Source organism: Pseudophryne corroboree, unplaced genomic scaffold (genome assembly GCF_028390025.1).
Source record: "Pseudophryne corroboree isolate aPseCor3 unplaced genomic scaffold, aPseCor3.hap2 scaffold_1276, whole genome shotgun sequence".
NCBI classification, from domain to species: Eukaryota; Metazoa; Chordata; class Amphibia; order Anura; family Myobatrachidae; genus Pseudophryne; species Pseudophryne corroboree.
The window spans coordinates 51,303-62,062 of NW_026967901.1; positions in this window are offsets into that span (position 1 = coordinate 51,303).

The following is a 10,760-nucleotide window of genomic DNA, read 5'->3' on the forward strand; positions in this document are numbered from 1 at the left end:
GCAAACCTTCATGTCCAAATTTATCCATCTCATCAGTCGTACCTCAGATTTGCGGTACAGGACTGTCATTGCCAATTTCAGACGTTGCTGTTTGGTCTCTCCACGGCCCAGAGAATTTTCACCAAGGTAATGGTGGAAATGATGGTTCTCCTGCGCAAGCAATGTGTCACAATTATCCCGTACTTGAGCGATCTCATAAAAGCGAGATCAAGAGAGCCGTTGCTGAACAGCGTATCACTTTCACTGAAAGTGTTACAGCAACACGGCTGGATTTTCAATATCCCAAAGTCGCAGTTGGTTCCTACGACTCGTCTGTCTTTCTTGGGCATGATTCTGGACACAGACCAGAAGAGGGTTTATCTCCCGATAGAAAAGGCCCAGGAACTCATGACTCTTGTCAGGAACCTATTGAAACCAAAACTTGTGTCAGTGCATCACTGCACTCGAGTCCTGGGAAAGATGGTGGCATCATACAAAGCCATTCCATTCGGCAGGTTCCATGCGAGGACTTTCCAATGGGACCTACTGGACAAGTGGTCTGGGTCACATTTACAGATGCATTGGTTGATCACCCTGTCCCCCAGGGTCAGGGTATCACTCCTGTGGTGGCTGCAGAGTGCTCACCTTCTCGAGTGACGCAGATTCGGCATTCAGGACTGGATCCTGGTGACCACAGATGCAAGCCTCCAAGGTTGGGGAGCAGTCACACAGGGAAGAAATTTCCAAGGTCTTTGGTCAAGTCAAGAGACTTGTCTTCACATCAACATCCTGAAACTAGGGGCCATATACAATGCCCTACGTCAAGCGGAGACCTTACTTTGCGACCAACCGGTTCTGATCCAGTCAGACAACGTCACCGCAGTGGCTCATGTAAACCGCCAAGGTGGCACAAGGAGCAGAGTGGCGATGGCACAAGCTACCTTTGCATTTTTCTCCCAAACGAAGGACACTAGAATGAAAATTTTAAAGCCTCCTGTTAGTGCTTCATCTACACGGTATAGCCCTGAATTTTCCAATGCGTAGCTCTTTGCAAAAGAGAGATATTGGCAAGGAAAAGCTGTCTTGTACCTTTGCATTTTTCTCCCAAACGAAGGACACTAGAAAGAAAATTTTAAAGCCTCCTGTTAGGCCATCATCTACACGGCATAGCCCTGAATTTTCCAATGCGTAGCTCTTTGCAAAAGAGAGATATTGGCAAGGAAAAGCTGTCTTGTACCTTTGCATTTTTCTCCCAAACGAAGGACACTAGAAAGAAAATTTTAAAGCCTCCTGTTAGGCCATCATCTACACGGCATAGCCCTGAATTTTCCAATGTGCAGCTCTTTGCAAAAGAGAGATATTGGCAAGGAAAAGCTGTCTTGTACCTTTGCATTTTTCTCCCAAACGAAGGAAACTAGAATGAAAATTTTAAAGCCTCCTGTTAGTGCTTCATCTACACAGTATAGCCCTGAATTTTCCAATGCGTAGCTCTTTGCAAAAGAGAGATATTGGCAAGGAAAAGCTGTCTTTCAACTCTTCCACAACTGAAAAACAGATAGTGTTCCCAAGCCTTCCATCCTGTAATATCTTCAGTCTCTCGTCAATGAAGAAAACAATCCCTCCAGCAGACTCTTCAACCACAATACAAGATCACAGCCAAAAGGGCGAGAAGCAACTACACTTGCGTTTAACCAAAATGGCTAAAACTTAGTGGAGGAAAGTGCAGTGCACCAAAACATAAGCTGACACAATCATGGAGAATGCGCCAGCATATATGCTCTTCTATCTATATTTTGCAAACCTGCTCTTGTCCCCTCCAGCTGCTCCATGTAGATTTGACGCCTGGCAAGGTGCATAACCCACTGACAAGCAGGCACACTCCTGCATGAGTTTTCACTCTCACTAGCAGGATGATACACATTCATTTGCATGTGCTCCACCTCTGACACACCGCCCACCCAACCACCCAGTCACCAGAGCCACCCACAAGCCAACTGGCTCCGTGATTTAATTTGCACAGTGCAGTCATCCAGGCAGCATGTCCTTCTCAATGGAATAATCTCTGGTTCCATGGAATCTTCCGCATTGGAATGCTGCGGAACAAAAAGGATTTAAACATTCAGCTTGCTAGCATTCAATGTACCTGCGGCTTGGCTCTAGCACATGGGTCTTCATCCTGTGGCCCTCCAGCTGCTGTGAAACTACACATCCCAGCATGCCCTGCCACAGTTTTGCTATTAAGGTATGCTAAAACTGAGGCAGGGCATGCTGGTATATGTAGTTCCACAGCAGCTGGAGGGTCGCAGGTTGAAGACCCATATTCTAGCATGCCTGTTCTATGATGCATGTTCCGTGATGTCACAATCAGCTTGGAATGGGGTGTCTAGCATGCATTTGCTGACAGCCACTTGAGGGAGACACACATCAGGAGATGCAGCATATCGGAGGTCTTCGATGCCTTTCCAGCAAATGCACACCACCAGCTGCTGGTCTGGACACAAAACAATACCCACAATTGAAGGCTCAAAATGCCCAACTACAGGATTAATGTAAGTAGTGAATTTAGGAATGAATTTAGAAGTAGGAAATTAAGTTAGTTCACAAGTACATTCAAATTCCGATCTAAAGTCTAGGTAGGCCTCACGTCCTGGCAGCCCCCAGCATTTAAAAATGCCTTGATTAGAGGTAGGGAATTAAATGTAGATAAGAAGTAGACACAAAATAACACTCCACAGAGCAATTATCAGGTGTCTTTATCAATTGTTGCATTTAAAAAATCAAGCAATTAGGGAACACAATGTTGCGACAATGTAACCCTATTTGCAAAATAGTACTAAATAAGTTTGTCGATGTAAGACATTTGCAAAGGCGCAAACAAAACACGCTGGAAAATGCAACCGAATCTGTTTTTGGAGGTTAGAATAGATGCAGGATCAAGTAGCTCAATGGGTAGGGTGTTTGATTAGAATTCAACAGGTTATAGATTTGAATCCTGGGTATGATAGTTTGAGGTGTTATTTAATAAAGTATGTTTATATATTAGTCACACATGGCTTACTTGTACAAATGGCATGTCACCAGTTAGTGCTGACTGCTGATATGCCATTTGCACAAACACGCCATGTGTGACTGTATATGCATTTAAGGAGGGCACCCCGGCAATACCACAAACCATTGAGTGTCAAGTATACTAGATATATCTTCATATCTCATGTGCTTTCTCTGAGACCAATCTTGTTATGCCCCTTCCCCACAAGGCATGCGCCTTTTGTCCATATTGCAAAAATGGGGAGGGGAGGGGGGGGGGCATATAATTCTCTGTCACAGGGCACCAAAAAGTCTAGTTATGGCTCTGGTATGCATTATGTAATCTGGCAGACCATATCTCCAACACTGGCTGGTTGGAATAGAAATCCGGTTATCTATGTGAGCAAATGACCATCAACGATTTACTCTCAAACACTAGAAAATGGACAAACATGGTCCCCTAAACAAATTGGTTAAATTTTGGGTTTAACCAATTTGTGTAATGACCATTTTTGACCACTTTTCTAGTGTTTGGGAGCAAATGGTTAATTGACATTTGCTACTATACATTACCAGATTTTCATTCCATCCATCCAGACTGGATAGATAGCCTGACAGATAATTGTGTAGTGTACGCCCAGGATAACTGTCAGTTGTGCTTTCTTTTATGACGGCACATAAATGGGTGGGCAGATCCAGAGCAAGCACTGCCCACTCATGCATAGTTGTCAACTGATGTGAAGTTCCAGGGGGCAATCTCAGTTATAAAGAAAAGTATCTGGAAATTGTCCCTAGTTTAAAAAAAAAAATAAAAAAAAAATTGATCAACTCCATTTATTTAGTATGATATCCCAGCAGTCAGAACAACATACTTTATTAAATAACACATCTCAAACTACCATACCCAGGATTCAAACCTATAACCTGTTGAATTCTAATCAAACACCCTACCTATTGAGCTATTTGATCCTGCATAAAAATTGTGAACATTATATGAAGCTATTGGTACTTTGCAAAAAAAAAGTATCAGCATTACAACGCAGCAGATCCATGCAGTTTGCAGCCACACACTACATGTATCTGCTCAGCCACAATGCTGATTATTTCTTCACAAAGTACAAGGTGAGCTCCAAACAGAATTCTCTAGCTTAGAATTATACCTTTCTATGCCAAACCTAGAAGTCGGGCCCCCCACCCTGGGATCCCCCAGAGGGAGGCCTGCACCGTCATGCGGCAGGCTTGTCCGTTTTGGAAGCAGGCTGATGGGCAGCCCAGGCTTGCTTCAGTCTGGGCTTGGCAGGTCTGGAAGCATGAGCTTGCTTTGGGTATGCCTGACCTTGGGTACGCTTTACCTGAGGGATGAAAGGGCCAAGGGAAAGTACTTTTAGCCTTCTGCGTGGTAGGAGTCATACGAGGTAGGCAAGCTGTTTTAGCAGTAGCCAGATCAGCTACAATCTTATTGAGGTCTTCTCCAAAGAGAGTGTCTCCCTTGAAAGGAAGCACCTCCAGGGTTTTCTTGGAATCCATATCCACCGACCAGGATCTCAACCAGCTGTATAAAGTATTACCTTGGAACTGGCTCTCCACTCCCCATTATCTGGTTATCATGGCTTCCTCCGCCAGTGTCCAGACTCGCTTGCTGAAGCTCGGCCACTTCTTCCTAGCAGCAGGCTCCTGGATCACTGGGCAGCAGAGGTGCTTGGGAGCCGGAAGGGGGCGGAGCAATCAGGCAGGCAGTTGCAGTGCTGCCCAGCTATCTGTGGTGTGAGAAGAAGCAGGGGCACCCCACCGCTGGCAGTGCTGCAGCTAGCGGTGGTGGCAGCGGCGAGGCTGCTGGGCTGGGTCTTGAAAAAGGTGGAAAGAAGGGTGTTACGGCATGGAATGTACAAACTGCGAGACCCTGCTGGTAGCGCCTTTGTCTATTTAGTAGGAAGGGCACGTAACAGCCGGGGGGCAATGGAGGAAGCCCCTTTAGGGCTGGAGCCCCTTCAGGGCTGGAGCCCGGCGGCAACTGACTCCGTTGTCTCTGGCAGTTCTGCCCCTGGACTAGAGGAATGGTCAAGAACATGGCAACATTTAATGCCAAAAAATGCAAAATCATACACGTCTCAAAAATGCAAAGGCTAACTATAATATTAAGGGCATTATAATGGCAAGAGGAAAGCTATCTAAGTATTACTATTTCAGGTGAGCAATGTAACAAAGCAATAGGAAAGGCAAGTCAGATGCTTGTTTGCATAGGTTAAAGAACCAGTAGCAGAAAAAAGTAATACAGGTTGAGTATCCCATATCCAAATATTCCGAAATACGGAATATTCCGAAATACGGACTTTTTTGAGTGAGACTGAGATAGTGAAACCTTTGTTTTTTGATGGCTCAGTGTACACAAACTTTGTTTAATACTCAAAGTTATTAAAAATATTGTATTAAATGAACTTCAGACTGTGTGTATAAGGTGTATATGACACATGAATGAATTCTGTGAATGTACACACACTTTGTTTAATGCACAAAGTTATAAAAAATATTGGCTAAAATGACCTTCAGGCTGTGTGTATAAGGTGTATATGAAACATAAATGCATTCTGTGCTTAGATTTAGGTCCCATCACCATAATATCTCGTTATGGTATGCAATTATTCCAAAATACAGAAAAATCCGATATCCAAAATTCCTCTGGTCCCAAGCATTTTGGATAAGGGATACTCAACCTGTAATGCCACTGTATAGGTCCTTGGTACAGCCACATTTAGAATCCTGTGTTCAGTTCCAGAAGCCATATCTCCAGAAGGCTGTAAATACATTAGGGCAACTAAAATTGTGCATGGCCTACATCACAAAACTTACCTGGAAATACAAAAAAATGTTGATGTGTATAGTTTGGAGAAGGGAAGAGGGAACATACAGTAATAGAAACATTTAAATATATAGGGAGGAATGTAATAGGGTGTGAGAATCAGAAAGTGAGAGATTTTGTGTTTTTTCCTGTTTTTTTTTTTTTTTATTGTTTGTTTTTTAAAGTGGCAATCCTTTACATGGCAAAACCAGGTTGATATTTGCCATGTAAAGGATTGCCACCGTGGGCATGTGTAGAAGGGGCACTGCTACTGTTGGCATTATGTGTGTAAGCTGCACTGATATGGTGGTTATGTGTATAAAGGGCACTGCGACTGTGGGTATTATTATTATTATTATTATTATTATTATTATTACATGCGGTGTAATGACAATAAGATAGTGCTACTGTGTGGCGTATTTTGATTTGGGGTGCTATTGTGTGGCCATGCCCCTTCCTTGTGATACCACACCTTCTTTTTTTAAGGAGCGCACTGTCCCTTTATTAAGTATTGGAGAGAGGGCCCAAATTAATAGTTTGCAGGGAGGCGCCAAACACCCTAGCACTGGCCCTTTGGTAGGGGACAGGATTTGCTTCTGCTTGTGCACATATGTTATGATTGCCAGCCAACAGCACTGGTTTTGCCTATAACACTAACTATAAATATTTTGAATTGGTCCTGGACCACCAATCCAAGGCACCCCTGCAAGTGTCCTGAGGCACCCCAGGGTGCAGTTTGAGAACCACTGGTCTAGTGAGTACCCAGGATAATTATTGTAGCTGGTCTGCGGGTAACAGCTCTCAGATCCACTTCTAGAAAAAATGCAGCAATGTAATTTGAGTGACAAACTGCAGAGATGAACCCTTTCTGTGACTGCTGCACAGGGATCACACAAACTCTATTCATAGGGCTGACTTCACTTAGGGGAGATGTTCTCACCCCGCAAAGAAGTGCGAGTATATACCGCACTTACGGTACCATTGGATTTACAGATATTTTCTTGCAATACACTATGGGGGTCATTCTGAGTTGATTGCTCGCTAGCAGTTTTTAGCAGCCATGCAAACGCATTGTCGCTGCCCACTGGAGAGTGTATATTCACTTTGGAGAAGTGCGAACACTTGAGCAGCAGAGCGCCTGCAAAATCGTTTCAAAATAAGACCAGCACTGTAGTTACACTTCGTGTGCGTTGATTCTAACAACCGAGGGACGGCTTTTGATGTCACACACCCATCCAGCGAATGCCCAGCCACGTCTGCATTTCTTCTGCCACGCCTGCATTTTTCCAAGCACTCCCTGAAAACGGTCAGTTGACACCCAGAAACGCCCTCTTTCTGTCAATCTCCTTGTGGCCTGTTCTGTGATTGGAATAATCGCTAGAACTAGTGCAAAACCACAATGGACTTTGTACCCGTACGATGCGCATGCACATTACGGAGCATGCGCATGCACAGATTAGCCATTTTTTTTCAACTGATTGCTACGCAGCGAACAACGGCAGCAAGCGATCAACTCGGAATGACCCCCTATATACATAGAAACATGGATTTTTACTGCAGGAATTATGGTTAGTTTAGGGGTATCGGTTAGGGTCAACAGAGGTGTAGCTAGGGGTCCAAGCGCCCCTGGCAAAGTAAGGGACTGGCGCCCCCCCTTTCGATAAAGCATTGCAGTCCATTGGCGGTTACCATGTTGGAGCCACAGCAACTGACCCCCTCCCCCACACGCTGCCCTACATCATCGGCTGGGATTCACTGTTGGTGTGAAGCCACTGGGAACATTCTGGTAGCATTAGCAGCAGTCTGTGTCATAGATAGGGAAGGCAGAAGGTTAACTAGCTAATAGCAGTCTGTTGGCAGCAGAGGCTGGGCGGGGGGCTGAGAATGAGCCAACGCTGATCAGTGTCCAGTCTGCTCAGACAAAAATATTTTGTGATCAGGGCTGGTTCTAGACCAAAGGAGCCAATGGCAAAAATTTCCTTTGGCACCCCCCCCCCCCACACACACACATACACACACACACACACACACACACACACCAAAAAAGAACATATCCCAGTTTAACATAACGCTATGTGGTGCAAGGTGTGGAGCTGGTCACTTGTATCAGACCTCTGACATTTGCCTTTTCACCCATATTACATACTTTTTCTTGCAGGTTGTGTCTTAATTCAAGAAGTGTTCTAAGTACTTCAGCTTAGTATCTTTACTGACCCCTCTTTACCCCACACTACATAACTGACCCCTCTATACCCTACACTACATCACTGACCTTTCTATAACCATCACTGCATTACTGACCCCTCTATACAGTACACTGACCTCTATATACCTGCTAGTACATCCCTGATGCCTATATTCCCTAAGCTAAATCCCTGACGCCTCTATTCCCTACGCTACATCCCTGATGCCTCTATTCCCTATGCTACATCCCTGACGCCTCTATACCCTACGCTACATCCCTGATGCCTCTATTCCCTACGCTACATTCCTGATGCCTCTATAACCTACGCTACAACCCTGACGCCTCTATACCCTACGCTACATCCCTGACGCCTCTATACAGTACAATGCATTACTGATCCCTCTAGACCATACATCCTCATTACATCAGAGAGATAGTGAAACACTGGAAAAAATAAGGATAAAGTGGACTACAGAAACTGATGCTCTAAACAAAGGAGAGAGAGAGAAAAGCACAAGGGAAAGTGGGCAATCGGAACACCATAGAGAGAGGAGAGATAGAAATGCCTGAAAAAGTAAAGGGGGTTGGGTATGGCATCCGGCGCTCGGGATTCCAGCAGTCACATGATACCTAATCCTAATCCTAACCCTCTGGGGGGGTGGCGGATAGGGCTAACCCTCAGGGGGTGGCAGCTAGGACTAACCCCCCCCCCCTCCTAGTGCCTTCCCTAACACCCCCTCCCCCGGTCCTAACCCTCCCTCCAATACTCGCCTTCGGGATGTTGGCTGTCTGTGTGCCGGCACCAGTCTCCCAAGTGGTGTCAGGATTCCAACATCGGTCAAATGACCGCCGGTATACCGTCTGCCGGGATGGTAAATGTATCCTGAGGACAGGTAGTGAGTGTGGAGGGATAGGTGGTTCAGTAAAATGTAACAGCTCAAACTGCGATCATTCACTGATAAATTGATTTATAGCTCTCCCTTTTTAACCATTGCAGTCATAAAAGCAATGTTTTTTAAACTTTTAAATAAAGCTTGTTAGCATCCCCAGCACACTGTATATGCTGGGAGATGTAGTTCTCAATATGAAAACATTTAATTACTGTATGAACTCTAATTCCCCAACTGAAACCTCTCACAAACACACACTCCTAAATCTAGCACACACACACACACACACACATTTCCCCAGTACTGACAACTCTCATCACTTCCACACACTGACAACTCCCTCCTGCTCCTCTCCCCACTGACACTGACAGCTCCCTCACAGTCACACACATCCTCCACCCCCCCACCCCCCCCCCCCCACACACACACTGAAAGCACACATGCACAAATCCCCCCCTCCTCGACACTAACTGTCACGGACTGCTTGGGCAGCAGGGGGCAGGCTCTGACTTGAAGTGCTGAAATTCAACAGCTCTCTCGAACTTGCAAGGCATGGCTGTGCAGCTGTCTCCAGCCATCTCCTTGCCCACTGTGTAATTTGTGGCGTTCTCTGATGTTCCCCGCTCTGCCTCTACAACCGGCACATAATGTACAGCAGTGGTGACTCCTGAGTATGGGCCTGGAGAACTCCGCCTACCGGGGGGTAGGGATTAATAATTTCAAAGGGGCAGAGCTAGGAGTGAAGCAGTGGACAGCAGTTGAGGGGCGTTTCAAACTGTAACAGGGTTGGGACAATTTCAGTATCCTTCCCTCACCGTCTAATTGGTCAGTCCCACGCTGATTGCCATAGCGCCCTTTCGAGACTGCAGAACTCTATCCCTTAGCCACGGTTGGCACAGCTGGATGGTGCCCCTGGCAAGTGCCATCCTGGCCAAGGGGTAGATACGCCCCTGAGGGTCAGGGCCAGAAACAGAAATCTCGGGGCCCAGTACACTGATATCTCTGGGGCCCCCTCAACCCCCCCCTTAACTTGGCAGAGGGATCTTTAAAAAAAAATGGAGCCTTTGACTCGGACCGTCAGTGAGGCCGGCAGGTGGTTTTCATACTGGGCTATCCAGCTCTTCGGTGGCGGTGGCAGGGACATTCAGAAAAGGGCCAGCACAGCAACATGCATAATAATGGCAATACAGTATGGACCACAGGGACTGGACAAAGTGATGGGGTAAAAGGAGGGGGGAGGGTTTAGTTGGCCTGTTAATTGTTTTCCTGCTTAAATTGAGCAGTTGGTGGATACACTTTAAAAAGCAATATTGGCACTGTGGCCCCATTATTTCAGTTCTTAATACTTGGAGCCCTGAACAAGTGTCCCCTTGGTCCCCCCTGTCACCGGGCCTGTTCAGGCGTTACCTATGGAGAAGCTGCGACATGACATCCTAGGACACGATACTGCACCATGCATCACCATTATATTTCAGTGTGCCTTGTCAATATTTAAATCTTGTTCTGTGTGACGTGAGTTGTAAATGGTTGAAAATCTCTGTGCTACAGTATCGTCACCATGTAGTTATAACAACACCGCAAAACCACCAAAAGACGTGTTTTGGTAGAGGGACTGCTGGAGGGGCCCATTGGGGCCCCCAGTTTGCTACCCCACCCCAGTATACCTGTGCTGTAGCCAGTGGAAGGGGCACTATCTTCCCGGTGATCTCTTCGGGAAGATGGTGCCGCACATAGAAAGCAAAGACTCTGGCTGCACTCTCCTGCCCTCGCTCTAAGCAAGGTGATCGGGCCACAAAAGGACCCCTGTCGGACCCCTGCCGGACCCCGGCCTGTGGGCCACAAA